Source organism: Dama dama, chromosome 28 (assembly GCF_033118175.1).
Source record: "Dama dama isolate Ldn47 chromosome 28, ASM3311817v1, whole genome shotgun sequence".
Classification (NCBI taxonomy): Eukaryota; Metazoa; Chordata; class Mammalia; order Artiodactyla; family Cervidae; genus Dama; species Dama dama.
Genome location: NC_083708.1, coordinates 48,891,015 through 48,918,478, shown reverse-complemented (window position 1 = coordinate 48,918,478; position 27,464 = coordinate 48,891,015). Strand labels below are relative to the sequence as shown.

The 27,464-nt window shown below is 42.9% G+C and overlaps 1 long non-coding RNA gene across 1 annotated transcript in view; it reads right to left on the bottom strand.

Moving 5' to 3' along the window:
* Window positions 1-12,130: 12,130 nt before the first annotated feature.
* LOC133048144 (uncharacterized) overlaps window positions 12,131-27,464 on the bottom strand; it is a 110,293-nt gene continuing 94,959 nt past the window's right edge. Inside the window, exon 4 of the long non-coding RNA XR_009690963.1 lies at window positions 12,131-12,233. This is a non-coding gene — a long non-coding RNA (uncharacterized LOC133048144). The remainder of the gene's footprint in view (window positions 12,234-27,464) is intronic.

The window sequence follows — 27,464 nt, the reverse complement described above, 5'->3', positions numbered from 1 at the left end:
CAAGGGTAATTTTGACAATTCAAAAGTTTTCACTGACTTTATCACCTCTGATAGTTACACCTCAACTGTGACAAAAGAAGGGATGAAATAGCTAGAAGTAAAAGATACTCTAGATGATATCATGTAGTTAAGGGCTTTTTATGACAATCGTTATAAGATCTCTGATGCAGAAGTAGGTGTGGGGTCATTTCATCCAGAGCATAGTCTGTATCAGTCAGGATAGGCTGATAAGCTATAGTAACATACACCCCTGAAATCCCAGTGGTTTAAAAAACATCCAGGGTTTGTCTCCGCTCATGAAACGTGTCTACTGTGGGTCAGTTGTGGTTCTGCTCAGCACCATGATCATTCAGGGCCCAGGCTGACCACACACTGACAGTTGTTGTGTGTGGTCACTGACATAGCAAACCATGCCCTTTCCCTTAAACTTCTTCCTGGAAGTGGTAGATATCACTTCTACTCACATGGCCAGAACAAGTCATATGATCGCTCTTGAGTGGGTCAAGAGTTGTATGTATAACTCTCCTGTAGCAAGAGGAGACTGCAATATTTAGCAAACTTTCGAAGATTCCCTTCACTATTTCCCCAAAAATGGCCATCCAATCAATTCCCAGGACCTCAATACCCTTCAACGTAGACTATTTTACTTTTAGTCAGTTCTAAATACTAGAAAGTTGTTCCTTCAGATGGTTACACATCTATTTCCTTGGAGTTTCTACCCATTGGTCCGCGTTTCATGCTTTGCCAGTCAAGAAAAACTTAATTTCCATGAGACAGCTCCTCAAAGATCAGAAACACCCAAGCCTTTCAACTATTTCTCACAAACCATGGCATTTGATCTTTCCTTGATAATTTTATTTTCCTAACTCTCTATTCTAATAATAAACTCCTTATCATTTTCTCTGTCTCTAGAACTTTTTACACATTTGGCTCCTAGCAGTGTGTTTTTACCATCAAATTCACTTCACTGGGTTCAAACGCCTGTCACAATGCCGGCGGTCTCCCTCCCAAAAGCCAGTGAACAAGATTCAGCAAGAAGATACACGGTTATGGCACCCTAGGTATCCGTGTTCCATGGCACTGTTTGTACCTCATTAGTAAACATTTTCTTTAAATTATCTTGGATACTCATTAAATATTATCAGCTACTTAGAACCAAAGGATAATTATGAGTTTAATGAAGCGTGCACCAGCTTGCTCAAGTCTAACGCTTGTTTCTCTGCTGGGACCCCATTTTACTTTGCACTTATCCTTCAGCAAAGCTACTCAACAAAGTCACTTTGGCAATAAGAAGTATTTAATTAGATTAATGAATTTTTATCGCCTCTCCTAGGGATTAGGCTTGTTAAATCCTGGCGACCAAAGAACAACAGATTTTTTATTACTGAATGTTTAGGGATGCACCGGTTGTGCTGCCGTGGCGGTCCTCATAAGGCAGGCTGCTCTGGGCAGTTCTACCTGGCATCCCTCGGTAGACCAGGGATATTTGGCAGAGACAACTCTGCCTTCAGTGAAATCTCAGAAATCAAAATGCAAATGAAATCACGCGCACACCAGTCAAGGCTTTTGGCGGCTTTCTGTCAAAGCTGCTGACTTATGGTGCCCTGGCAAAATCTGCCCCTCTTCCTCCGTCTGCAAGTGTTTGAGAGGAAAGGGAAGACCCTGTAACCAGTACAGCCAGCTCTTCATGAGGGCATGAGTGTCCACTGATACTCTTGTAAGTCATTGGTGTGAGGACTTGAAGTAAGGCAGGAGGGGTGGATTTTTTCAGAACAGTTGTGTTTTCAAGATGTTAAGCGATATACATATGTAAAACAATTTGGTGTCTTTCTTAAGTAATGCTTTGAATGCTGGCAGTATCTTTCATCTAGAAACTTCAAAGCACTTTTAAGAAAAAAACCAAAAAACATGTTTCTCCCCATCACGTTCCTAGGAGTCAGTTTTCAAGCATCAACATCCCCACTTAATACGTGGAAAAACTGAGGCGCAAATAGGATGGGTTAGGTGGTAAAAGCACAATGCATATCATAAAAGAATGGCTCTGTGATGACAAAACTGACATTCTTTCAGAAGCATTGAATCCAGACAGAATCACTCAATCCTCTCGAAGAGTTTTAAGGTGGTGATGCAGGAAAAGGAACAAATATGGGGCTAAAAGAAGATGGGAGACTTCCTGGGGTGATAAATTTTTGATCAGAGCAGAGAGAGAAAAACAGACCTGGAGATGCTGAAAGTCAGCTTTGTGGCAGTTGGGAGGAAAATTAAAATATAAAGAATGGTATTCCTAAATGTAGTCAGTTTATGAACATTTAGGGTTTGCTACACAACATACACATGACCATACAATCTATCATCCAAATTGGGACATTTTTGAGAGAGAAAGGTGATGCCATTAATCATTACACTCATTGTACCTCTCTCATTTCTTCGCAATTAGCCTAGAAATCAAGGTTTTCCAGTCTTTTAAATACGTGCTCTCACTTAAGCACTGTCCAAGTGTTACGAAAAACCTTACATGTTGATCAGGAACCAGGAGAGATGAACATGGTGAAAGGTTTGCAGGAACTACAAAACTGTGAACCAGACTGACGGCCTTTTCCTTCTCCAAGAGCAGTTTCCTTTTCTAACACTTCAGGTAAAAGAAATGCTGCTTAAGGAGAGATTGCACAAGGCTCATTTACAATTTAATTCCTCTCTTCTTTCTGATTATTTAAAAAAAAAAAATGTTCTCTGCTGCCCACGTTTAGCTGACTGGGCTAAAGCAGTCACAAAGAAGGCGGCATTCAAGAACTGTCCCTGTTGACACAGACATTTATCACCACACTATCATTAGTTTAGGTCCGTATAGAGAGAACTGGACCAGATCCCTCTACAAAGAAAGAGTCCCCTTCCAGCACTTATCTTGGTGAGTTGGCTAATGGAAAGAGTACTGTGGAGGGGGGATCTTTTGTTCTATTTCAAGACCCAGAGTAAGAATACATTGCTGCCTCGAGACCAGTTCAGTTCAACAGAACTTTCTGAGATGATGGAAATGTTCTATATCTGCACAGTTGGATCCAATAGTCACTCACCCCCAACAAAAAGCCACATGTGGCTAGTGGCTATCATGTTTGACGATACAAATCTAGACACTCAAATTTATATACAGACCATTTTGTTCTGAGGTGGCAATAGTGGTAAAGAATCTGCCTGCCAACGCAGGAGACACAAGAGATGCAGGTTCAGTCCCTGGGTTGGGAAGATGCCCTGGAGGAAGACATGACAACCCACTCCAGTATTCTTTCCTGGAAAATTCCAAGGACAGAGGAGCCTGGGGTGGGCCACAGTCCATGGGGTCACAAAGAGTCAGACACCATTGAGCATGAATACACACACACACATTTTGTTTTCTAGGAATCAGCATATGCTGTACATGTTCAAGCTTCTAACATCTAAGGACAGCTTTGCAAACTGGGAACCATTTTGTCTTTAATTGGAGAAGGAGTCTAGTCTGGCTTCAGCCATCCAAAAGGAGTGGTGAGATGTTCTTTGCTATGGTGACAGCCTCAATCAGAGCAATGATTGAGCAGTGGAGGCTCTGGGGCCCACATCCTCACCTTCAAAGACGGACTCCCAAGAGAGGAAATAAAGCCGTGTACACACACCTAGGGAGGAGGCAACGGCAACCCACTCCAGTACTCTTGCCTGGAAAATCCCATGGACAGAGGAGCCTGTAGGCTGCAGTCCATGGGGTCGCTAAGAGTCAGACATGACTGACTTTCACTTTTCACTTTCATGCATTGGAGAAGGAAATGGCAACCGACCCCAGTATTCTTGCCTGGAGAATCCCAGAGATGGGGGCTGCCATCTATGGGGTCGCACAGAGTTGGACACGACTGAAGCGACTTAGCAGCAGCAGCAGCAACACACACCTAGAGAGTAGAGACATGTGGATCTGCCAAAGCCCGAGATGTTCGTGCAAGAGACTTAAGGCTAGCTTTCCTTTCTTTCATCTGCAGTTAAGACACAGTTTAAAATAGCTGAGTGACTGCCTTTGTGCTAATATCACTGAACAAAACTGTGTTTCAGTGACAGGTCTGATCCACCAAGGTAGCAAGATCCCTCTGGGTTTGGAGGACTCTCCCTCCAGAGAAGTCAGGTAAGTGGCTAAGGATTGAGAGCATTGTCCCGCTCCTTTTATAAACAACTCTGGTGTCAGACTACCCCCTGCTGGAAGGAGGAGGAATTAAAAATTGGGTACCTCAGAAAAGGACCACTGCCTCCTCTTTCCTACATAAGTGTTGTATTTTACTCACGGTTCAGGAGACTGTCACGATGCAGGTTGGATAAAATTACAAGGCATCAGCTTTGGTCACATCCTTTCATTTCTCCCAGATCTTGAGGCAACACAATACCGCAGCGGTGACCCCACCAAGGATAAGACTAGGACTCATTTCTGTACCTTTTGAGCAGCTTACCTTTCCTTACAGGATCTCCTGAATTTATAAGGGAATAGCACATGTTTTATGGAAAATCAAAGCTCAATAAACCATAGGGGAGTTTACATTAATGCAGCTCACACACTCCACACACACAAGAAATCAATTCAACCCATGGACATCACCCGACATAACATCCTTCACTCACCCAACCAGGCCACACATGCAGTTATGTTATGGGGCCATTTGCCACTAACCCATATTTGCAATATCAATACAAATGCTTCACTGTTAAGGCATAGTTAAAGGACAAGTGTTCTTTGCTAAAAAGGTGTTTCCTAAAGTCCAAAGTAAAGTCAACTGAATTTCTGCATACTTCTGACTGATAGAGTCATGATATGCACTGAATTCATTACAAACTCAGAAACAAACACTGAATTTAACTTTCTTAACTACTTAACCCTTATTTAACTATTCTATTTTTTAGAATCTTGACATTTTCTGGATCTATTTTTCCCACTTCCAAAATGGAGTTAAGATACAGAATTAAATATAAACTCACTTGAGTTAGGAAGACTTCATCTTATTACATCCTTACCACAGAGGAGCCACAGCTTAGGACTTCATCGGAATAACCACAATCGGCATATAAAATACTATTCAGCCCCATTTCTATGGACCTTGCCCCTTGCCTTGAAATGATAAGCCAGGCAGCACTGACACTAGTGGGTAAGGACAGGCTACATTGAGGAAGAGACACCAGTGTTCTGTATACAGTTAGAGAGAACCTACCACCAATTAATAAAAATTGGATGAATTTCCTATTTTATTCATCTTCCTTGTCTTCATGACAATTATGCTTTGACAAGATTCTGGACCACAACTACTGAAACCTTAGCCTCATTTAAACCAAATTTAGTTTCTGAGAAAATGACACATCGCTAGATAATGACACATCGCATGTCCTGTCATCAAATCTGCGGCAGGGTCTGAACTGGACGGACTAGGAGTGAAGCCCTGCACCACTTGTAAGGCTGCCCGGCTGCTAATGGACCCCTCATGGGGTGCGCAGCCCTGAGCTCCGCACAGTCCTGGGAGACAGCTTACGGCATCCTCAGTGGGGCCTGTGCTCCCAGAAGGAGGGATGGAAGGAGGGCATCTGATAACAATAAGGCGAAGGACAAGACCAAGGCTGACTTTATAGTCACTGTCCCTCTAAAGTGAGGAGAAGTCACCACAGGTTACCAGTCATGCTCAACACTCCTGAACTTCGGGAAATTCTGAACCTCAGGATAGCCAAGGGCTACCCTGATGGTTCAAGTGGTAAAGAATTTACCTGCCAAAGCAGCATATCATGACTCTATAAGTCAGAAGTATGCAGACTCACTCCCAGACTCACTCCCTGGGTCAGGAAGATCCCCTGGAGAAGGGCATGGCAATCCACTCCAACATTCTTGCCTGGAAAATCCCATGACAGAGGAGACTGGTGGGCTATAGTCCATGGGGTCGTAAAAGAGTTGGACACGACTAAGCACGTAATGGACGGGATGGAGGATGGGCTGCTCTCTCTAACATGTGCTGGCCCCTCTTGCCTCTTCTCTTGTTTGGACCTTCACCTTGGACCCAGCTCTCTAACCTCCTGGGCACATACCTGGGTGTATCCTGAATGCTCCAGTGATCCTGTTCCTATGACAGAGTCACATAGGAGATTTTGAAACTGCAACTCAGAAGGCTCCATACACATATAAGGGTATTTCTGTGGACATGGTGATTTTGTCATTTGGTTATAAACTGACTAATGAGTAATAAAATCAGAAAAGAAGGCTTAAGCAACTGGGTGGGGAAAATGCTGAAATCAACCCCCTCCCACATTCAGAAAGTGGCTCCTTGGCTGATGCAGGCACAGGTAAGATTGTGGGGGGAGGTGAATCTTTTCCTTTCTTTCACCTTTATCGCCTTCGATATAAAGTGAGAATAGGAATATCTGCTTTTCTGACAAAGGGATTATGTTCATGCTTAGAAGACACATGGATGGTACAAACTGATAGGTGTTGCTAGAGCGACAAGGTGTTGCAGGAACAGACAAGCCTGGCCACGGCCGGCCACCCATGACCCCGGAAGCTGGTGTTACCCTCGAGGGTTCTGCTTGCACCCAGGCACCAGACCTACTCACATGCCCTTCTTCCTTCTAGGTGGATATTCTATCACTAAAATGAGGAAGAGGTGCAGGTGACAGTGTGTGCCCAGAGCAAGCACTGGCAGCCAGGAGAACCAGGGTCACTGCAGGGCATGGTCAGCCTCACCCGCCGGGCCCTGCAGGCCTGCTTGGTATGACAAAAAGGCACCCCCAGTAGTGAGCTGCAACTTATTTCCTACCAGGAACTTTTCACTAATGAAGGTTTTCCATCTCTCCAAACACATTAAGCAAGGCTTTCATTTGTTAAAAATAAGCCATCCAAAGGAGGAAGCAACTGGAAGAGAAAATATTGTATTTATCTCTTTAAGATCTGGGAGTGACAGTAAAGAGATACACTGTTAAGGTATTTCTATAGAAATTCTGAAGATAGATTTAAAGTCATGAAATGAATAGATCACTGGCTAACCGATCTGTTTTGGCTGCCTTGATGACTGATGTAGATCAACCTGGTTTTAGCTAGAACGTTTAATTGGCTTTTCTAAGATTGTGGTTTCAGGTCAGGAACCATCTGAGCCACAGTTCAGTTCATGCAGTCTTTACTAAACTCCCTCTCTGGGAATAGCAACTAACATTTATTGCACGTTTAGCATGAGCCGGGCACCAGGCTGGCACTTTATGTGCATGAACACATTTAGGGCCCAGCACAGCCTTGCAAGGTGGTATTCACGACTGTCCATCGTTTACAGATGAGGAAATGAGGAACTTGACCACAGTTACCTAGCAAACATGAGCAGAGTCAGAACTGGATTCGCAAATGGAATCCAGTTAACAATAATACACAAAGGAGTATATGTGTGTGTATTCAGGGGTTCAGAGTTGTGGTACTTTAGAAATGTGGGTAAACATTTCTGAACCTTCAGAAGGAAGGGGCAGTCAGTCCACACAACCTACATGCAATCTATCTTATACAGTCTATCCTAACAACCAAAGCAGGTTCAGTTCATTTGGTTTTACTTACCTATATCTGATATAATGAAAATCTAACAGATTGAAGCTTTTTGATACAATCCTTAGGTTGCACGCTGTATAATACTATGTATATTAACAAAGGTGTCTTAATGCCCTACACCAGATTTTTACAAACTCCATCCTTGAAGTCTGATTTAGTATTGCTGGTTTCTGATTTAAAACCAAAAATAATTCCAAGCCAATAAATCTGTATAGAGGGGAAGACTGAGAAAACAAACCAGGCTCTGAGCATCTTCATGCTCTGATACTACAGATAGATAGGAGTTGAATCAGATATTAAGTTTCCACTCCCTTGGCTGTACCCAGTGTCAACGGGCCCATCTCTTTCCCTGTGACAGGGATGATGTTAATTTCTCCAGAGTCACGTGCGAAGTGACCAGGGGAAGAAACACAATCAATTCACCCCGAAATTGGTAGTGGAATGGAAATCCCACAGAATCCGCTTAGAACTCGGGTTTGGACAACATCTATTCTGCTTGGCACTGAGAAGAAATTTTTTTAAAAGAGAGGAAAGGGGAGAAGGATAAAGTGGAAATCTAATTTTGAGAAATAAGGATTAAAGGTTTCATTATTCATGCTGTTTTCGCTGTATAGATTGAGTTAACAACGTGTGATTTTACTGGATGAAAATGTGGGCCCCATGCGAGGCGAGCGCGGTGCAGATCAGTCCCCACCGTGACCGTAATGAGTTAGGGTTAGTGTCTCATCGGCGGGAGGCTGTAAACAGTCCTGGGTTTTGAGCTGGTATAATAAGTGGAGATTGTTCCTGGACTTACTGGGGAGCACAGATAGTTTCTGCCACAGGAAAAGCAACACCCCCCTGGGGCAGAGAGGCGCAGCATTGCTGTCTCCCTGCTTATCTGCTTGTCATGTGCGAATTGGGGTCCCCAAAGTGCAGAGTCCCCATAGGGGGCAGGACTGCAGGCTCCTCCGAGTTGGCTGCCTGCCTCCTTTTATTTATTTATTTATCCCGTCTCCACGCGGTTTTGTCAATACTTGCGAAGTTGGTATTTCTACCCTACCACCCTCCACCACCCTCTTTCCTTCCAAAGGGTTGGAGGTTAAGCAAAGGACACCCTGAAAATCCCAGGTGTGGATCAATCTATTGTGACGGGACTAAGAGGAGACAAAACAGGTAACAAACTCATTTCTGAGCCCTGTAATAATCACCACCCACACCACCCTCACCAAGCCCAGATCAGCAGCTCAAGACAGGCAAATGCAATGAGTGTGTGGTAGCCTGTTCATCTGAATCTCATATTGGTGCTAGCTGGCAGGAAAAATGGAATACACTTTCACATGACGGTATCCTGGATTACAAAGCAAGGGCTTCCCTGGTAGCTCAGCTGGTAAACAATCTGCCCGCAAAGGAGGAGACTCTGGATCAATTCCTGGGTCAGGAAGATCCCCTGGAGAAGGGATAGGCTACCCACTCCAGTATTCTTGGGCTCCCTTGGTGGCTCAGTCAGTAAAGAATCCTCCTGCAATGCAGGAGACCTGGGTTTGATCCCTGGGATGGGAAGATCTCCTAGAGGAGGGCATGGCAACCCACTTCAGTATTCTTGTCTGGAGAGTCCCCATGGACAAGGGAGCCTGGTGGGCTGTGGTTCGTGGGGTCACAAAGAGTCAGACACTACTGAGTGACAGCACAGCACAGCACTGCAAAGCAAAGGGAAATTTTACTCTTTCAAAGCTGTTGCTGGCGATAGGCTACACACCATCTAAAATTAACGACTTGCTCACTGCCTGATATTTACCATGAAAAAGTCTGCATCTTATCATTAGTGTGAAGATCAGATCAGGCAAGAATCATCCATGGATGTGAAATCTAAAGGAAATTTCCATGCAGGGCAAGATATTCCTAAAGTGCCTACTCAGAGACTGCTTACTAGTTGCAAGGGGAAGTATGGTAGCTATAAAATGGAAAAACCAGAAAATATCTTGACTGAGGACCGAAATTTGCATCACCAAGGAGGGGAGATGTCCACTGTTTGCACAACATTACTTAGGGAACATTTCCACCAAGAGTGTGTAGCCTGCATCCAACCAGCAGGAAACATCTGACAAAATGAGAAACGTTCCATTAAAAAAAGATGGAGGGCTGTATTCTTTTAAAATGCCAATGTCAAAAGGACAAAGAAAGGCTCTGGAAATGTTCTAAATTAAAGGAGGCTAAAGAGATGTGACAACTAATTGCAATATTTGACCCTAGCCTGGATCTCGTACTGAGAGGGAAAAAGCTATAATGGCCATTACTGGGCCAATTAATAAAATTAAAATATGGACACTAGCTTAGACAAAAAGTATTATGGCAACATTAAATTTCCCGAAGCTGATAGTTGTACTGTGGTTATGTAAGAAAATATCCCTGGGCTAAGAATACACTCGGAAGTATTTAGGGATAAAGGACCATAATATATGTAAATTACCCTTAAATGGTCCAGAAAAACTAGTCTGAGTATATGTACATTTACATATATCATATCAGAGAGTATAAATATATGTACATGTAAAGAGAGTGCAAATAACACAGCATATGGGGGAAAATGTTAACAATAGGTAAATATGGCCAGAGACGTTACAGTGTTCTTTATACTCTCCTAATTTTTGCAAGTTTTCTATAAGTTTGAAATTATTTCCCAAATAAAAAGATTTATCTTAATGTTTAATTAAGGCTTCAATTCAGCACCACATTGTCCTCATTTATTTCATTTAAATAGATGCTCAATCCACAGGAAACTGCAAGAGACACATTGGTACATTTTAATCAGTTGCTTCCTTACTCTGAGTTTATCTGTTCTACCAGAACAAATGCATCCTGGACTCAAAATCTTCCCCAATCCCTAACCAATAAAGGAGCTATTGATGGCAGTCAAGAACTGTCCTGACAAATTTTCACATGTAGATGAAAGTCAATAAAACAAAACTGTATGCCACCTTAAGCCAAATACCTTTCAACATAAAGAATTCTAAAGCTATTCTACATTTGGAAATTTCCAATTATGCTCAAATATATCTTTCCATAGTATCACAACACAGAAAGAAAATATCCAATAGATTGCATTCTGAAAATAGTCAATCTAAGATATACAACAATTTGCAGACATATATTATTGTAAGTTACATTACCACTTCCCTTCTACTTAACAATATGTGTAATATTTCTTTATGAACAGCCACAAATATCCAAGCAGTTGGTAACTCAATCCAGACTTTTACTTAGTTGTAGGACCTGAATAAAAATCTTGTATTTCTATCTGTTCTGTTTCTGATCTCACAGTCTGATGAAGAGATTGTGATTTACCAAAAGTTGCAGCCAATTAGGTTAAGAGGAGGAGGCTGTTGTTCCCAGGAAGCATCCCTCCTCACCAACATAGTAGTTTTTTCAGTCCCATATCAGTTGTTTAGAATGGTAGGATTTGTATACACAGTACTATACATAAAATAGTATACAGAGGGCTTCCCTGGTGGCTCAGATAGTAAAGAATCTGCCTGTAATCTATCCACCTGTTCTAGTCATTCTCACCAGGAGAGTTGAGCTAAAGTAAGATAGTCTACCCTTGTTGGATGTGTCAGTATAATTAGTAGGGGACAAAAGAGGATACAAAACTTGGTTAAAGAGAAATGTGAATTTTCTTAGTAAGACAGTTATGAGAAAGAATCAAAGATGGGAAGGATGGATGTTTTATAGATGGAAGGAAATTGAGCCTCAACAAAATAAGATTTTGAACCATGCAGTCCATTAATCAGCAAGTGACCTTTCTTCCTCACACTTCTCCTCCTCTAAACACTGGGTGATGCCTTTTACCCCTACTTAACTTTGCACCCTCAGGGTGAGAAAGAGGACCTCAATGAGTTCAAACAGGTTTTCCAACTGCACTCTGTGAATAATAAAAGCAAATACTGCAGAGCATGGGCGGCCGTGAGACAGGGTTTACGGAGCACTTGCTGCATTCCAGGCACTGCAGAAGCACTTCACCTTTAATCCCAAACACAGCCCTTAAAGTGGGCACCATGATTACCTCCGTTTTACAGAAGAAGAAATTGAGAACGTAACTTGGCCAGAGTTGCACAATGATTAAGTGGCAGAGCTGGGAGAGGAGCCTGGCAGTCAACTGTGAGTCTGACGGAGCTTTCCGCCGCGAAGCACTGTTCAAGGGCTGCACTGCCGGCTTGTGGCTTGGAGCCAAAGAAGCTGAGATGAGCACAATTCATTCCTATAGGAACTCAACCCTGAATATTCATTGGAAGGACTGATGCTGAAGCTGAAGCTCCAGTACTTGGGTCACCTGATGCGAAGAACTGACTCATTCCAAAAGACCCTGATGCTGGGAAAGACTGAAGGCGGGAGGAGAAGGGGACAATCAGAGGATGAGATGGATGGATGGCATCACCGACTTAACGGGCGTGAGTTTGAGCAAGCTCCGGGAGATGGTGAAGGACAGGGAAGCCTGGTATGCTACAGTTCATGGGGTCGCAGAGTCGGACACGACTTAGCACCTGAACAACAACAAAATGTCTTGTAAAGGCGAAATACTTACATTTTTATCTCTGTCAGCCGGTCCCCTTGGCTGCGGCCCGTCCTGTGTTTGATCTCAGCTTCCCTCGCTGCCGGCTCCCAGCCCATGGACGTCGCCTATCTCTTCCCTCTTCCAGAAAAAAGGAAAGAAGTGGCATCATGGTGTGTGGCTGTGATCCTTTGATACACCACATGCTGGGATTGTCCCTTCACACCTTGTATCTCATTTAATCAGCACAGCCTCCCTGTGAGGTTGGGGTTTTTTTTAATTCCTATTTAATGGTTGAGGAAACAGGAGCCCAAAACAGTTCAATAGCTTGCTTCTGTCTGCCTCCAGAGTCTATAATCTTTTCACTAAATTGTGCTGATTCCACCCTCGATCTGAAAGACAAATGTTGTAGGTAAGATTTCACTAGGAAGCATTTCAAGATATCAGAAGCTAAGAGGCCAGGTCCTTGACTGGCAATAGATGCTCAGGAGAAAACCCCTTTCAAAGAGAGCTTTTCTTTTGTAAATTAAAATCTTCTGAAAAATAATGAGTCCTGCCAAACCTACAAAGAGAGTCATTTCACCCAAAATTCACCTGAGTCTGTATTTCTATTTCAACAAATGATGGAAAATCAAAGATTGGTATGAGATATGCTACATCACACCGACTAAAAGAATACAAAATTTAAGGAATGTGGAGCCTGAATTCCCCCTAAAGATGTGACGTGAATCTTTCCTCTGCCCAAAGTTTCCAGAATGACCCCAAGGAAAAGGGTGGCTGCTCTGAAGTGTGAGGGACAGCTTGGGTTGGTTCCACAGCTGACAGATGTCAAGTCCCCCTCAAGAGATTGAGAAAAATCTAAACAAATGTAAAGAAATAGAAATCGAACTCTTTGCATGCCTGGTTATAATGACTGATGCCTGGGGACTCTTTGACAAGGAAATTAAAATTCATCTACGTTTCACGGTTTAGTGAAAGGAGCACTAACTTTTGAATTAAGGGTTGGCTCAGCCTCTTACCAGCTGTGTGGCCTTGAACAATCTGCTTAACTTCTCTGTGCTTCCATATTTTCACTGACATTTCTCTTGCTTGAGGATATATAAGGATGCAGGTGGAAGGGCCTAGGACGTATGTTGCTCCCCCAGCCCCCGCAAATTCCTTATTCTCTCCTCTCAGAATAGCTTCCCTGGGGTCCTCTAAACCAGCTTTTCCCAAACACTAGTATGCAAAGAATCGCTCAGAATGCTTTTTAAAGCAAACATTCCCTTGCTCTGCTGCAGTTGGTCAGAGGTGGGACTGAGACGCCTGCAGTCCCACGACTGGCCAACTGCTAAAACCCCACACTGAGGAACACTGCCCAAGTATCACCCTTCCTGTGGCCAAAATTCACTCAAATTGTACACCCCCAAATTAAATACATGACGCAACATTTCCTCTTCTGCGTATACAGTCGATGCTACCTTTCAGCAGGTTCCATACCCGAAGATTCAACCAACCATGGATCGAATATACTCAGGGGGAGAAAATTTCCAGAAAGTTCCAAGAAGCAAAACTAGAATTTGCTGTACACAGACAACTATTTACATAATTTTTACATTGTATTTACCATTATTTGCATAGCATTTACATTGTATTAGGTATTATACGTAATCTAGAGATGATGTAAAATATACTGGAGGAGGTGTGTAGGTTATATGTAAACGCTATGCCATTTTATATAAGGGATTTGGGCATCTGAGGGATTCAGCATTAGGGTGGTCCTGCAACCAGTCCCCCTGATGGATACCGAGGGATGACTCTCTACCTGTCTGCATTGGTCAGGATACCCAGCAGTCCCTGCTTACTTCATTCTGAAGAGTTTCCTGTGACATTCGGGCATACCGGCTGGCAGAATGTACTGCCAGTTCCACAGCACCCTCCCTGTCTGGCCAGATTTATGCCACCATCAGCTGCTTCCAAAAACTTAAATCATGCTTCAGACAGTCTGAGTAAAGGGGACCTTGAGGCAGAAAAAGTTAAGTGAGAAGTGGAAACACTTCATGACAATTAAAGTGTTTTGAAATGACTTTCACTTCTCCTAAGTATTTTAAAGAAATATTATTACCCACCTCAATGCCTGGGATGTTTTGCTGATATTGCTATTTAGGGAATATACATATAGCTGTTAGTGAAAGCCTAGCATTATCTGGATCATCAAATTCCATACCCAAAATGTGTGTTTCATTTTGGCCAAAGATATTTGTGGTTATTTGCTTCACAAAAAAAGCTGGTAAATTAACATAGTCAACCTCGTGGACTTCCTCTTTCTTCCATTTCCCTCGTAACTGGTGAGAATGAAAATAAATCGTAGCAAGTCCACTATAAGCCCAGGAAAATGAGGCGAAAGAGGGGAGAGAATGTAGAATAGATTCCTCCTTACTACAAAGCAACACCTACGGTGTTTCCGTGTGAGCAGCTGCAGAACAGGTACCAATTACTTATGTTTCCAGATCCTCATCTTGACTGGGGATTAAATCAATACACTGAAACCAGCAGCATACACCAAAAGGGACCATGTAAAGTCTTGGCCATGGGTACCAGCACTTAAACCACTCATTGTCCGCTGTTGAGCAATGCCCTCCATCGTTGATTGTTCTCAACTCCAAGAGATTTACAGGTCAGCAGATCAGCTGCTATGTGATGATTAACCTCAGACTCTAATCAGTGTCTATGACAAGGAAATGCAGTGGTCCCATCAATGAAAACAAATAGCCCTTGTAAGACTCTAAGCCACATAGAATCTGTCTCATAATAACTTACAATTTCTCCTCCTCTCTCCTCCCTCTTTCTCCTCTTTTCGTCCCCTTTTCTCTTTTCCTCTTTTTCACACACACACTACTTTTCCAACAGAAACCCGTCTTGTTCCATAATCAACACAACTACTTCTCTTTGCGTGCAACCCCAGTACCTTCTCATAGCCATTCCTGAAATAATATCCTGAAACGACCACTTGTTGCTGCAGGACAAAAGCACAGCATGAAAAATAAAATGAGGACTGAGCTCTCTTGAAAATTTCAGATGCCTGCTGACCTAAGCCACCTATGCATCTTAGTCAAGCGCAGAGCTCCCCCTAATGGCCGGACCAGGAAGCAGGGGCGGGAAAGGGAGCCCTGGAAAGGTTTATACTGTCCTGTATTTCCTTCAAAACAAAACAAAACAAGCCACTTCTCAAATGCTAATCTTGTTCAGGATTATCTTGCCTTCCTTTTACCCTTTGACCGCTACCCACAAACCCCCATGCCATGCCCAGCAGGCTCGATCGGCGTTATAATCTCACTTGTCAAGGTCGCCTGGCAATGACCGGGTGCCCCCCATGAACCCCCACCCCCACTCCCATCCCCCCGTCCACCAATAAGGCTCCTGCCCGGGGCGCCCTGAAGAGCTTTCACGTTGAACCTGGCTGTGAAGGCGGCTCCGTGTCATAAGGAGCCAGACTGTCGCGGTGGACTCTGGAGACCTGTTTGAAAAATGTTTTTGGTCCTGAATTAAAGGACTGCATTTCTCCTGAAGGCCAGCTGTTGGCTGACTCCAGTGCCGAGAAGACACTCTTCCAGGTGTCCTCCGGTGTTCCTGCGCTGATTCTCTGGTTGGGAAGCAGCCAGCGAGTCTCTCACAGCGGTTTGCTTGCTCACCGATAGGGAGGACCCTGGTATCCGCTCTGCTCAGGAACTCCTTGAGAACCTGAGAACACGCAGAGCTCCCCCAACCCGGGCCGACGGCTGTTTCCACATCAAAGGAAAAGGAGTGTCATTTACTGAAGGTGACAGAAGCCTCCGAGTCACTCCAAGTCTCACCCCCAGCAGAAGAAATGAGGCCATGGCCCCCAGCCAACCCTTCTGGGCCTTCATCCTCCTTTTGACTTGACTCCAGTCAGGTCTGAGGGACCTGAGTCCTGCCCCAGCACCCCACCCCCACCCCACCCCCACATCCCAATATCGGTGAGTGGGTGTTATCCACAGGCCCCTTCTCCACTCAGGTCCTCACAGAACATTTAAAACAGTCACCTGCTTCCAGACTCGCCTCCAGAATATACAACACCAGGAAGGCACAAATCCTGAGGTACAGACTAGAAGCCAGTGAGCCTGGCCACATCAGGTTGGTCAGAGAGATTTTATAAGACCAGGCCGTGTTTCCAGAAATTCTGAAAGAATGACCAACATTTTAAAAATCAGGATATTTCAGACATTGAATGTGAAAGTGATAGTCGCTCAGTCATGTCCGACTCTTTGCAATCCCATGGACTGTAGCCTGCCAGGCGCCTCTGTCCATGGGATTCTCCAGACTGGAGTGGGTAGCCAGTCGCTTCTCCAGGGTATCTTCCCAACCCAGGGATTAAACCCCCCGGGTCTCCTGCATTGCAGACAGATTCTTTACGGTCTGAGCCACCATTAATTTTCCTTAAAAGGAAGGCAAGTGGCTGCCTGGACCCCCGGCCCACACACACAGGTGCCAAGCCTCAGCGGGGTAACCTGCTCCTGTCCAGCCCTCCCTGGTCAGCAGTCCATTCACAAGCTACCGGCCTGGCCCCTGAGGCATTGTGTTTGCGACCATGAACTAATCAGATATATAACACATTAACACAGATTAGTTCATTTGGCATCTCTCCCAGGTAACATCTTAACCCAGTTAAAATGCCTAAGAAGTGGTTCTAATGAAATCTGATCATGGGAAGGTCAAGGCAGGTGGAAATATCCTGACTTCACAAGGCTTTTCAGCACCCTTCCGGTTTCTCGGTGACAGTTGCGTGGATGCTACAGCTCCAGCACAGGATCCACTTTGTTCTGTCTGGTTGATTTGCTCAAATTAGTTCCACGGGAGAACGAAAAGTAGAGAGCGTAGAGTTACCTTACATCGCTTTTGGAACAAAGCAGTCCATGCATAAATAAACACAAAATTTTGAGATGGGCCTGAAAATAAACTCAGGTACAGGTCCTAAAAGAAATCCGAATAATTCATTCGTGTCTTTTTTGTGTTTTCCTTCCAATTGGTTTTTAAAGGAATTCATATTCATGGAATAAACTCAAAGACGTTGTCTTCGGGCAAATGCTATGCTTTCAGCTAAGAAAAAGAATCTGGGCAGGCCAGGAGTTATCAGAATGTCAGTCACTGGGGTTCAAGGACAGACAGCCAAGTTAAGATTTTCAGAGTAAGAAGAATTTTGAAAATTATGTTGGAAGAGAAACTGCAAGACTACTATTTTATGTTACGGGTTTTTTTAAATAAGGATTTGGTTGGGTGGATTTATTTACTGAGTCAATAGAAATAAAGAGGTAAATACAGACATAGATAAGTACAGTGTAGGAAATACAAGTCCTACTTAAGAATCTATGCCCTGTAGACAGAATCTACCAAAATGTATTGTATCCCTATAAGTCTCCAGCCCAGAACTCAGCACCCTAGAGATCAGCTTAAAACTCAATGCCTGACTGTGTCCATAAAGCCATGCTTCTCAGCCTATTATTAGACTACAGCTTGTCCTATTTTACCTGAAGGACTTTTCCAATTAGAATGTTGTAATCGGAAGTTAATCAGGCAGAACATTCATAATACTGTCTATAATCTTACCAGAAAAAAATATATTTATTCTAGATATTAGATTTTTTTCAGTCTCTCTACTTTTTACAGCTTTATAGCATTGAACTTTGAGTTTTTAAATTAAATGCAAAATTTTAAAATAGAAAAATGCTATATTTTTTCATAAAAAATACTAGAAAGGCATTCTTGATTTTTTTAAATACCTTTTTTGAATCCTCATCTTGGGTAAAACCTTCATTTTATCAGAATATTTTTTCTAATTTTATCCAAAATAGGTGAAAACACTAAAAATTATTCATTAGAAATGTAATTTTTTAAAAGGTTGAATAATTCAGCTTCTACACTTTCCAAGAAAGTTATGGGATATATAATGAGCAGTCATAATTATAAAAGAAATCTTAAAAATACTTAGAGTAAAATTTTTGACAATACCAGAAACTTAGAGGGTGTCTACTCAACACTCATTTCACAGATGAAGAAGCTGAAGCAGTGTATGTTAGAGAGAATTATCTAAAAAGTTACACCTCTTCTTAGAAGTAAAACCAGGGGTAATTTCCTATCTGTGATGCCCATAATTTCAGGCATTCTTCCTTGATTAGTAAGTGAAGATTCAACCATGTTGAATGTTCTGCACTAAGTTAAGGTGACCAGGAGAGTTAATAAAGCAAATGTGCTCCCCCCACAATGAATCCCAGTCCTTCTTATAATAAGAATTCACTGACTGAACCCAACAGCATTTTAGAAACAGGAACACTTGTTTACACAACTGATATTTATTGCCACACTTATCAGCATGCACAGGGTCCCTGACTAGGATCTGAAAGAATGACCAAAAAATGGAAAATTCTTCCCTGCCCTCCTGAAGCTTACAGTCCTTAAAGCTTACTCCTCATTAAAGGAAATAAGAAGTAAATGTGCTAAATAATTAGTAAACATTGCAAAATATCACAACGAAGCACAGGTAGGACAAAGTGTCACAGAATTAACTAAAGAACAAGACCAAATGAAGATAGGGTGCATCAGAAATGCCCTTCAGCCAAGGGGGAGCTGAAGTGCCTTAGGCGCTATTAAACCCTGAAGGTGATACCAGTTGGGTCATATGGACCCTCACTGGGGCCCTAGCCTGGACAGAGACCCTCTTCCTTTTCAACCTTCTAAGTCAAGCAGCCAAAAAATGAAACCAAAGCTGAAATTAAGCAGGGCAAGATTTATTCAAGGACCAGAGCATAGAGAAGCGGGAACTTAGTTCAGAAAATCAAGTTCTCAGCTGGGGTGCAATTAAGGCAAGGTTTTAAAGGCAAGGTTAATGAAAGGAGGCAAAGGTATTGGATTTCTGGGAATAGGCAGGGTTCTTCCTGAAACTGGGATGCCACCTCTTTTCTGCCCTTGTATGGTCCTTTGGCATCTGGGTCAGGAGTGGGTCAAACCATCATGGCATGGTGGGCAGAGATCTTACTATTACAGTGAGATGGTAATGGGCTGCAGGGCAATCTCTGTCCCGCTTTTGAAGCTGAACCCAGCTTGCCCCAACTTTCTTGTGGTTAGATTCTCTGATTCTTGTGCTGTGAACAGGATGCAGAATCTGGCTAGCTGTGGTTTTCTGCAAGTTTCCCCAGGGGGAGGGGCAGGGGTACAGTTTGGGGGCAACAGCCTTGGTCACAAAGGGATGCCAGGGTGAGAGGGAGCAAGAATAAGAAGGGATGGGAAAGCAGACTTTCCAAAAGCACCCCTGTTGCCATAAAAATATCTTTCATAAATCTGCTTTATCCCTTAATTCACTGCTGTAAACAACTGCAGGTTCTTAACAGAACCATAAATCAACTCCTAACCTTGACCCCTAGCGGTCTCTGGCCTTCTTGTTGCCCCTTCTCCCTTGCATGCACAGAAAGCAGCTCGTGGCCCCACTGGGCATCAGTCAGGCCTCTGTGTATTAACAGAGCATAGAACTGTGAGACTGGTACAGTTTAGTGCTCAGATCCAAATGAGTGTTCCTGGTTACAGACAACTGTCCAGTTACCCTTGGGAGCTGGGGGAGAGGCTTGATTTACAGGAGACCCCCTCCCTTGGAAAGCCGCTTTGGTCCCCCTGTCCTGGCAAAGAGGAACCTATGAAACCTCCACTGTGGTGTCTGGGTCTCCTGGGCCAACTCCACAGCCCCTTGCAAAGGAAAATGGCGCCCCTCAGTGATACCTGACCATACGACAGGCCCTGCGTCTATACAAGCTCACTTAACCCTCAAAGCAACACTGCCTGGTGAAGCTCACCCTCTTTGTTTACCACCTACAGACTCAAGGCCCCTGGATATATACACTACCATGTGTGAAATGGACAGCTAGTGGGAAGCTGTTGTGCAACGCCAGGAACTCAGCTTGGTGCTCTGGGATGACCTAGAGGGGTGGGATGGGGCAGGGGGTGGAAGGGAGGTTCAAAGAGGGAGGAGATATATGCCTACAGATGGAGTCACTTCATTGTATAACAGAAACTCACACAACATTGCAAAGCAATTATACAGCAACCTTAAAAATAATTTAAAAATAAAAATTGAAAAAAAAAGAAACAAGTCTCTCAGAGCTAGAGTAATCAGCCCAATGTTGCACCAGAAGTGAGTGTTAAGGTGGGAATGTGAGGTCAGGAGGCCCTGAGCACCAAGGCCCAGGCTTTGCACAAGCATCACGACCTCCCAGGGGATCCCTCAAGGTGGGAAGGCAGCTAGAGCAGCCCCTTTATGTCGGAGCTGGGCTCTTCACTAAAACTGAAGGGGATTGGTGCCAATGAGTGGCTGAGTGATTTAGGAATCGAGATGTCTGATGATTCCAGGGATAGCTGGACCCAGGGAAGGCCTGACAAGCTGTGAAGTCTTGAAGGTGAGACCCACGTCATTGTTCAGTCCCCTGTGGCACTTGGGACAGACATTTCTGGTCCATTCACCAACTTCAGGAGTTGTACAAGATAATGACTCACCTCCCAAAATGTATTTTTTGGTATGCTTATATATTATATAATCCTTTCAACTTGCCTTTTTCTTGTTTCTCTTTTCTCACTGGAATGGGAGAAAGTGAAAGTATTAGTTGCTCAGTCGTATCCAACTCTTTGCGACCACATGGACTGTAGCCTGCCAGGCTCCTCATCCGTAGAATTCTCCAGACAAGAACACTGGTGTGAGTAGGCATTACCTTCTCCAGGAGATCTTCTGGATCCAGGGATCAAACTCGGATCTCCTACATTGAAGGCAAATTCTTTACTGTCTGAGCCACTAGTGATGGGATAGGACAAGATGGTGGGAACTGGCTGAAATCTGACTTCCAGACCACGGTCCGAAAGGCCGCATCTAGTGTCACAGGTGCTGTAAACACGTAGAACCTGGCAATTTCCGACATAATTGAGCTGTGCGGTAGAATGCAGGGCACGTCAGTCATTTATAGAGTCTGTCCTGAGCAGAATGTTCTTTATTGCCTTGGAATGGATCTGTGAATTCAACGTGGCTTCTGGTTCAAGCTTTCTTGGCCATGCCTCACTGTCACCAGGCAAGTGGGGTGGACACGTGTGTACAGTCTGATATCAGAGCAGCCTTGTTTGTAAGGGGGAAACTCTCATCACAACAGAATTTTCCTTGTTCTGTGTACTCTGAGATCAGCTTTTTCCTTTCTCCCAAATTTATCACAAAGGAAATGAGAGTCCACGTATCATGAAAGAGATAACCACAATATTCTGCAGATTAAAAACTAATTTTTAAAAACGACGACAAACTAGTTACAGCTTAACTTTCCTCCCAGAGATACATGTAAAAACTTACAAAGTCTGACCCTGAACTGTGCTCCCTCTCTTTCTAATATCCTACTCATAAAAATCTCTGAAGACCGAGACCCTGTGTAGGTGTAGTTACTGCTATTTCAGATACAACCTGTAATAAAGTTAATCAGGCACACATTTAACAACATACATGTGGTGATTGTTATGGCACTGCATCGTAATTGGACATTAAGACTAAATGGTTCACATAAATTATAGAAAGATGGAAAAGTCACATTACGCCTTCCTCTATACCACTGGTTCCTAAATGACTGGGTGCAGACCACCTGTATCCACATCATAGGGGAGAGAGTTTGAAATTATAAATCCCTGATCCCCCACCCTCACCCTCAGAGAGTGGGTATATTCAGCACATTTGGTCTATAGAGAAGCTTTTCACCACACCAAGGCTGTCAAGTTCAAATGCCTCCACAAGCAAGGCAAGTAAATTTGTGTATAGGACCATGTCCTTCAACCAAAGCAGTTGTGTGTCTAGTAAGTATTTCTTCCAAAGGCATTTCCATCAAGAATATTTGTAGTACTCTGAGCCACCTCTGCCACCCCTCCCTCACTTCTCACCCCTAGAAAACAAGTCTGTGTACTGAATTGAAGCTGACAGTTTGCATCCTTCATGGACTATCCCATAGTGGCTGTATCTTAAGAGTTTACTCTTCTTGGTACATGAAGCAGAGATGGTATACACGAAAAGGATCTTCTGCTCTATATGCCCACGCCCTTCACTTGTTGCGGCTAATTCTAAATCATTGTTAACTACACACATTCATTCATTTCTTCATTCAGTAAGTTTTTACTGGGCATCTGATACATTTCAGGCACCTGCCTCAACACTGGAAACACAAAAATTGAAGAAGACAGGTAGTTCACAGTTTGGAGGGCTAGATTTCAGAGAGATTCTGATGGTCACAATGGCATGAAAATATTCCTTTAAATCCAAGGGCAAGAACTGATTTCTCACTGTCCAAAGCTGAGGATACAGATCTCTCAGAGAACCTATTTTGAAGTGTCTCCCCCCACACTCCCATGCCCCACCTCCCCCCACCCCATCTCCCACATTCCAACGTCGACACAGAGGACAGGCAGACATCTGAAGCTCCACGGCTCTCTGAAGCAGACATTACCTCATGCTACATGGCTCTCTTGTTCACAGTGGCACCAGGAGAAATGGGGCTTCCAGGACATTCCATCCTGCCAGCCATCTGATGATGTATTTGAAACGCCTGTTTCTGGGCTGTCTAATGAATGACATTTATAAGGTGTCCTTCTCTTCCCTGAATCAAAAGATACTGAAATTTCTTTTATCTTATGCTCCCCCAGCCCAAGTTCAGGGTTTATATGGCCAAAATCTTGAGCAAGTCACTCAATTCCATTTCTGTGCTCACTGTTTCGCTACAGAAATGCAAACTCCCCTGGGTAATTCCAAGCAGTTTCTTTACCCAGAGATCATCTCTGGCCACAGAGCAGCTCAGCTGCAACCTGCGTTGTGTGCACTGCATAATACTGTAACATTTTCAGAGTCAGGGAAGATTTATTCAGTGATCAACTGCCTCAGCATCCTGAATCACTCCAGAGACAGTCTGTTAAAGAGGGGACCTTGAGGGAGCTGAAAATGTAAGCAAGAAGTGAAATAATCCTCTTTCCCTTTTAACCCCTTAAGCCCTGATAAGGAAATAACATTCATTTTTTTATATGCATAGTGGAAAATTTCTGAAAGTAAATACCTCAAATTATGGAGTGCTTCCCTGGAGGAGAGCATGTCAACCCCACTCCAGCATTCTTGCGTGGAGAATCCCACAGACAGAGGAGCCTGGCAGGCTACAGTTCATGGGGTCACAGATTCAAAAACAACTGAGGTGACTTAGCATGCATGCATGCATGGAGTGCTTATCTGTAGAAGGAAAAATTAAAGGTGATGTTTATTGTCTTCTTTTTTCACAATCTATATTCTCTACAATAAACTTTAATTCTGTAGTAAGAAAAATATTTTAAGATGCATACACCATTCTTCAAAAAGATCTTCCAAGGGAAAAAAAAAAGACATTAGCTATCTTGGGAACTAGGTCAGAATTTGGAAGACTAGTACACTATTCACCAAAACAGATAGAGTGATTACATATAACCAAAAATGAAAGGCTTCCAGAGCTTTTAATATTTGAAATCAATATAAGCCAGGAATTGCTAATAATTTTTATTTAACACTACACATTAGACAAAAACTGCTTCAACTTATTCCAACTGGCTTAGAAATTCAGAATGAAAGATGTCCTGAGAGGGTGAAAAACACTAAAGTGTCATGTACATAACTCTAAGACCCTTCAAAGTGAATATCTAATCTGCCCTGCGAACCCTATGACAGGAATGAGCAAAAGTGGCCTGGTTGCTAATTGAATGAAAGCCAAAAGGGCAGATGATGGAATTCTCCACCTATCCCAGTCTGTCGACTTTTTGGATCACACAGGTTTGCTGAAGGAAAGAGCGAGCCACAACTTGAATGATCTTTGAACTCAAGATCAAGGTGAAATAGATCTCTTAGAAGTATGGACACATCTTCATTCTGATGGCCTACAGTCAGTCTGTACTGCGCACAACTGCTTCTATAGAATTCAGTTTGTTAAAGAAAGCAAATTTACTTGGTAGGTCAGCTGGGGCATTTGCTTATGTGATGGCAGGATTTTTCACTTTTTTGTCATCTGACCTCACATGCACACAGCCAAGACCAAAATGAAGCTTAGAATGAACACCAGAAAAGACAGCTACTAAAGGACCAGGCTGGGCAAAGAGCAAGGAAAGGGCATTCTGAATAAAGACCACCAACTGACTACAAGGAAGAGGGTGGATTTCAGATGGTAATAAATACTTTAAATGAACAGATATCATCAGACAAACAAGTATATGCAAAGCCATTACAATAACACTCTTCATAACATCCATGTTAGAAAACAATCATTCACAAATGGCAGATATTGTTCAACCTTTTAATATGAAGGATAATCATTTGTTACTTAAAGCTTTTTTTTTTTAATTTCACTATAAAAAAACAGAAAGAAAGAAAAAAGAACCACTGCATGAGCCTGGGTCCTTATTATCAACTATAAAAGAAATTAAATTTAAACCTATCTATGGATTTCAAATTAATTCTTTTCACCAGAGTCATAATAGCAGAAATAACTAACTAGCTTTTATAGAATAAAACACACTCTGTTTAATTAATTTGCCGTTGGTTTTTACCAGGCAGGCATTAGCCAGTGTTTGGTCTTTAATCATGATGTATACATCAACTCACTCAGAAAGTTCAAAACATCAAAGTCAAGGTTTAAATTTTTTTTTTCTGGCAGTTGTTACAAAAAAGAAAAGTAAAAGGAAGAGTTGAAAATTTGTTTAAAAATACACGCACACACACAAGGCAAGACAATGGGAGAAATCTTCATTTCCAGAGAATTATTTTATTTTGACTGAATATACACTTTCATCAGTGCAATTTGCTCTTTAACCATCCTGGGAAACACCCTTCCTGCGATGAGCAGACTGTGCGGTATCTCCTGATCTCGAGAGCTGCGCCAAGGATGACACTCAAAAACCAATGTGCCGGCTGATTCATATCAATGTATGACAAAACCCACTGAAAAAAAAAAAAAAAAAAAAACCAATGTGCCCCCTGAAAAGGGTTCAGTGAAGATGTAAAAGGTAGATTTGTACATTCATGTGGTTTTAGATTTTTTTTTTAATCCCTTTAAACGTATGTTTCACCCATGTTATCAGACTGACGTGATTTTATGTTTTTCTAATCATGTCCCATGATGAATTTGAGCACCAATTCAATATTAAAAAAAAAAAAACTTTTATTAAAGAGAAACAGGAAAAAACAGAGAGAGAAGGAAGGTGTTGCTTAAGAAAAATTCACAGCGGGTCCAGCCTCCCTACCATTTCAAATTCTATCAAATGGTAACATGGAAATATTTGCCAGAACAATCCGCATCCTTCCCTGAAATCATAGGAGGCTGTCACTGATGACAAAAAGGTCCCTCTCTCCCTACCCCTCTCTCTCACACACATGAGGCAAATGAGAGATGTCACCATGAACAATCCCAACGGCTATGCATTTATTCATTTCTAAATTCTATATAATTTCATTTTAAGGGCAATTAAATATGCATTTGCATTAATGAATATGTGCTCTCGTGTGATGCGTACAAGCCAGGAAAACTGTAGAGGGTTGCCACCAAATGCACTATCAAATCAGATCACATTTATGCCTGCAAAGACAGTCTTGATTTTTCTAGATCTTCCTTAGAAATTCCTACTCCATCAAGGTGTGGATGTGGTGTTTTCTTGTGTATTTTCTAATTCTTGTCCAAAGCAAGCTAATTTGGACACACTTCGGTCTTCTGTTTGCTCAGTTGTGATTCTAACTTCCCTGTAAGCCTGCTAATACATAATACACTGTCTTGTCAGCTTTAGCAAATATGTGTAGGTTAAAATGTTTCCTCTTCTTTCCATCAGTCCATCTGGCCACGATTTCACCCAGCAACAACGCACAGCAGTATGAAACTGCTCTGAGCAGGGTCCTTAACAGAGAGGCACCACAGCCTCTCACTGTCGGGATGGCGGGACTGGCTGACCTGTGGCATCGCCCTCAGTGAAGTGAAAACCATTTCACTAGCTGTCTTTTCAACTGTGACAGGCCTTAGTCAAAAAACCAGAGAGTGTGACCTGCCAATCACAAGAGTGAGAGGCCCAAGGGCCACATGTCACCCGATTCTGCAGCCCTTTCTGGCTCATAGTGTAAGTAATTCCCAGTCAGCAGGCTCCTCTCACCCAAGAGCTGCAGAAAGCAGAGTTTTTCCATCTACACTTGTAACTTGTTTAGTCATGGACTTGGGTGACTTAAATGTGAAAATTATTTCCCTTGCGGTATCTGTCATTGGTTGAGATATGTGATTATTGGTCTGCTAGATCCACAATTCCCCAGAAAAGATTGTAGATCCAAATCTGAGAGAGGAGCAGAATCTGTGTGGCATTGGTGGTAATTTGCCCATTGGTGGTGCTAGGGGTAAAGAATTTGCTTGCCAGTGCAGGAGATGAAGAGATGTGGATTTCATCCCTGGGTTGGGAAGATCCCCTAGAGGAGGGCATGGCAACCCACTCCACTCTTCTTGTCTGGAGAATCCCATGGACAGAGGAGCCTGGCGGGCTACAGTCCATGGGGTAGCAAAGGGCTGGACATGATGAGAACACACATGCGCACTCCAGGGACTGTGGCCTGGGAGCTGGGACCACGTGCCTCCTTGAGTGGAAATCAGCCTGTTAAGATGCTAGGCCCCCACTCAGAGTATCAAAGCCTCTCTTCCAGCTCCATCACTCTTCCAGCTCCAAGCCTCAAATGAGAAAATAAAGTAAACATACGGAAATGTAAAAAGCACTACGCTCACATTATTACTGCTTTTACAACTAACAATAATAACCTCAGACTCTTCACTTTTGCAAGGTTGTACCTGCCTGGCATGCTTTTTGCAAATTGAACGCCAGTGCCTGGGTTTAGAGAAAACCTGGGCCTTGATCGCCAAAGGGATTTTGGCAGCTGCTCCCCAGACATACTATCCTGCTCCTCAGATTCACCCCTCAACCTGACACCCTAAAACTTTCTACCAAAATCACCTGGCAAGTTTATCAAAATACAGATCACTAGGCCCCCACCTAAGGAGTTTCTGAATCAGCTGATCCAGGGTCAAACCTGAGAACTGCATTTCTAACAAATTCCTAAGTGATATTGGCCTTGCTGGTCTGGAGACCACTCTTTAACAATCATGCCTATAAAGAAAAAGAATTCCATTTAGAATTTTAAAAAGAGGTATGGGAGATATAAAAATAAATGAGTTATATGAAGGAAATGTTGGTGATGGGAAGAGGGGAATCCCAAATGATTATATTAAAGAATTACCAGCCTGCTGTCATATATATATACCCACACATATATATGATCGATATAAATAT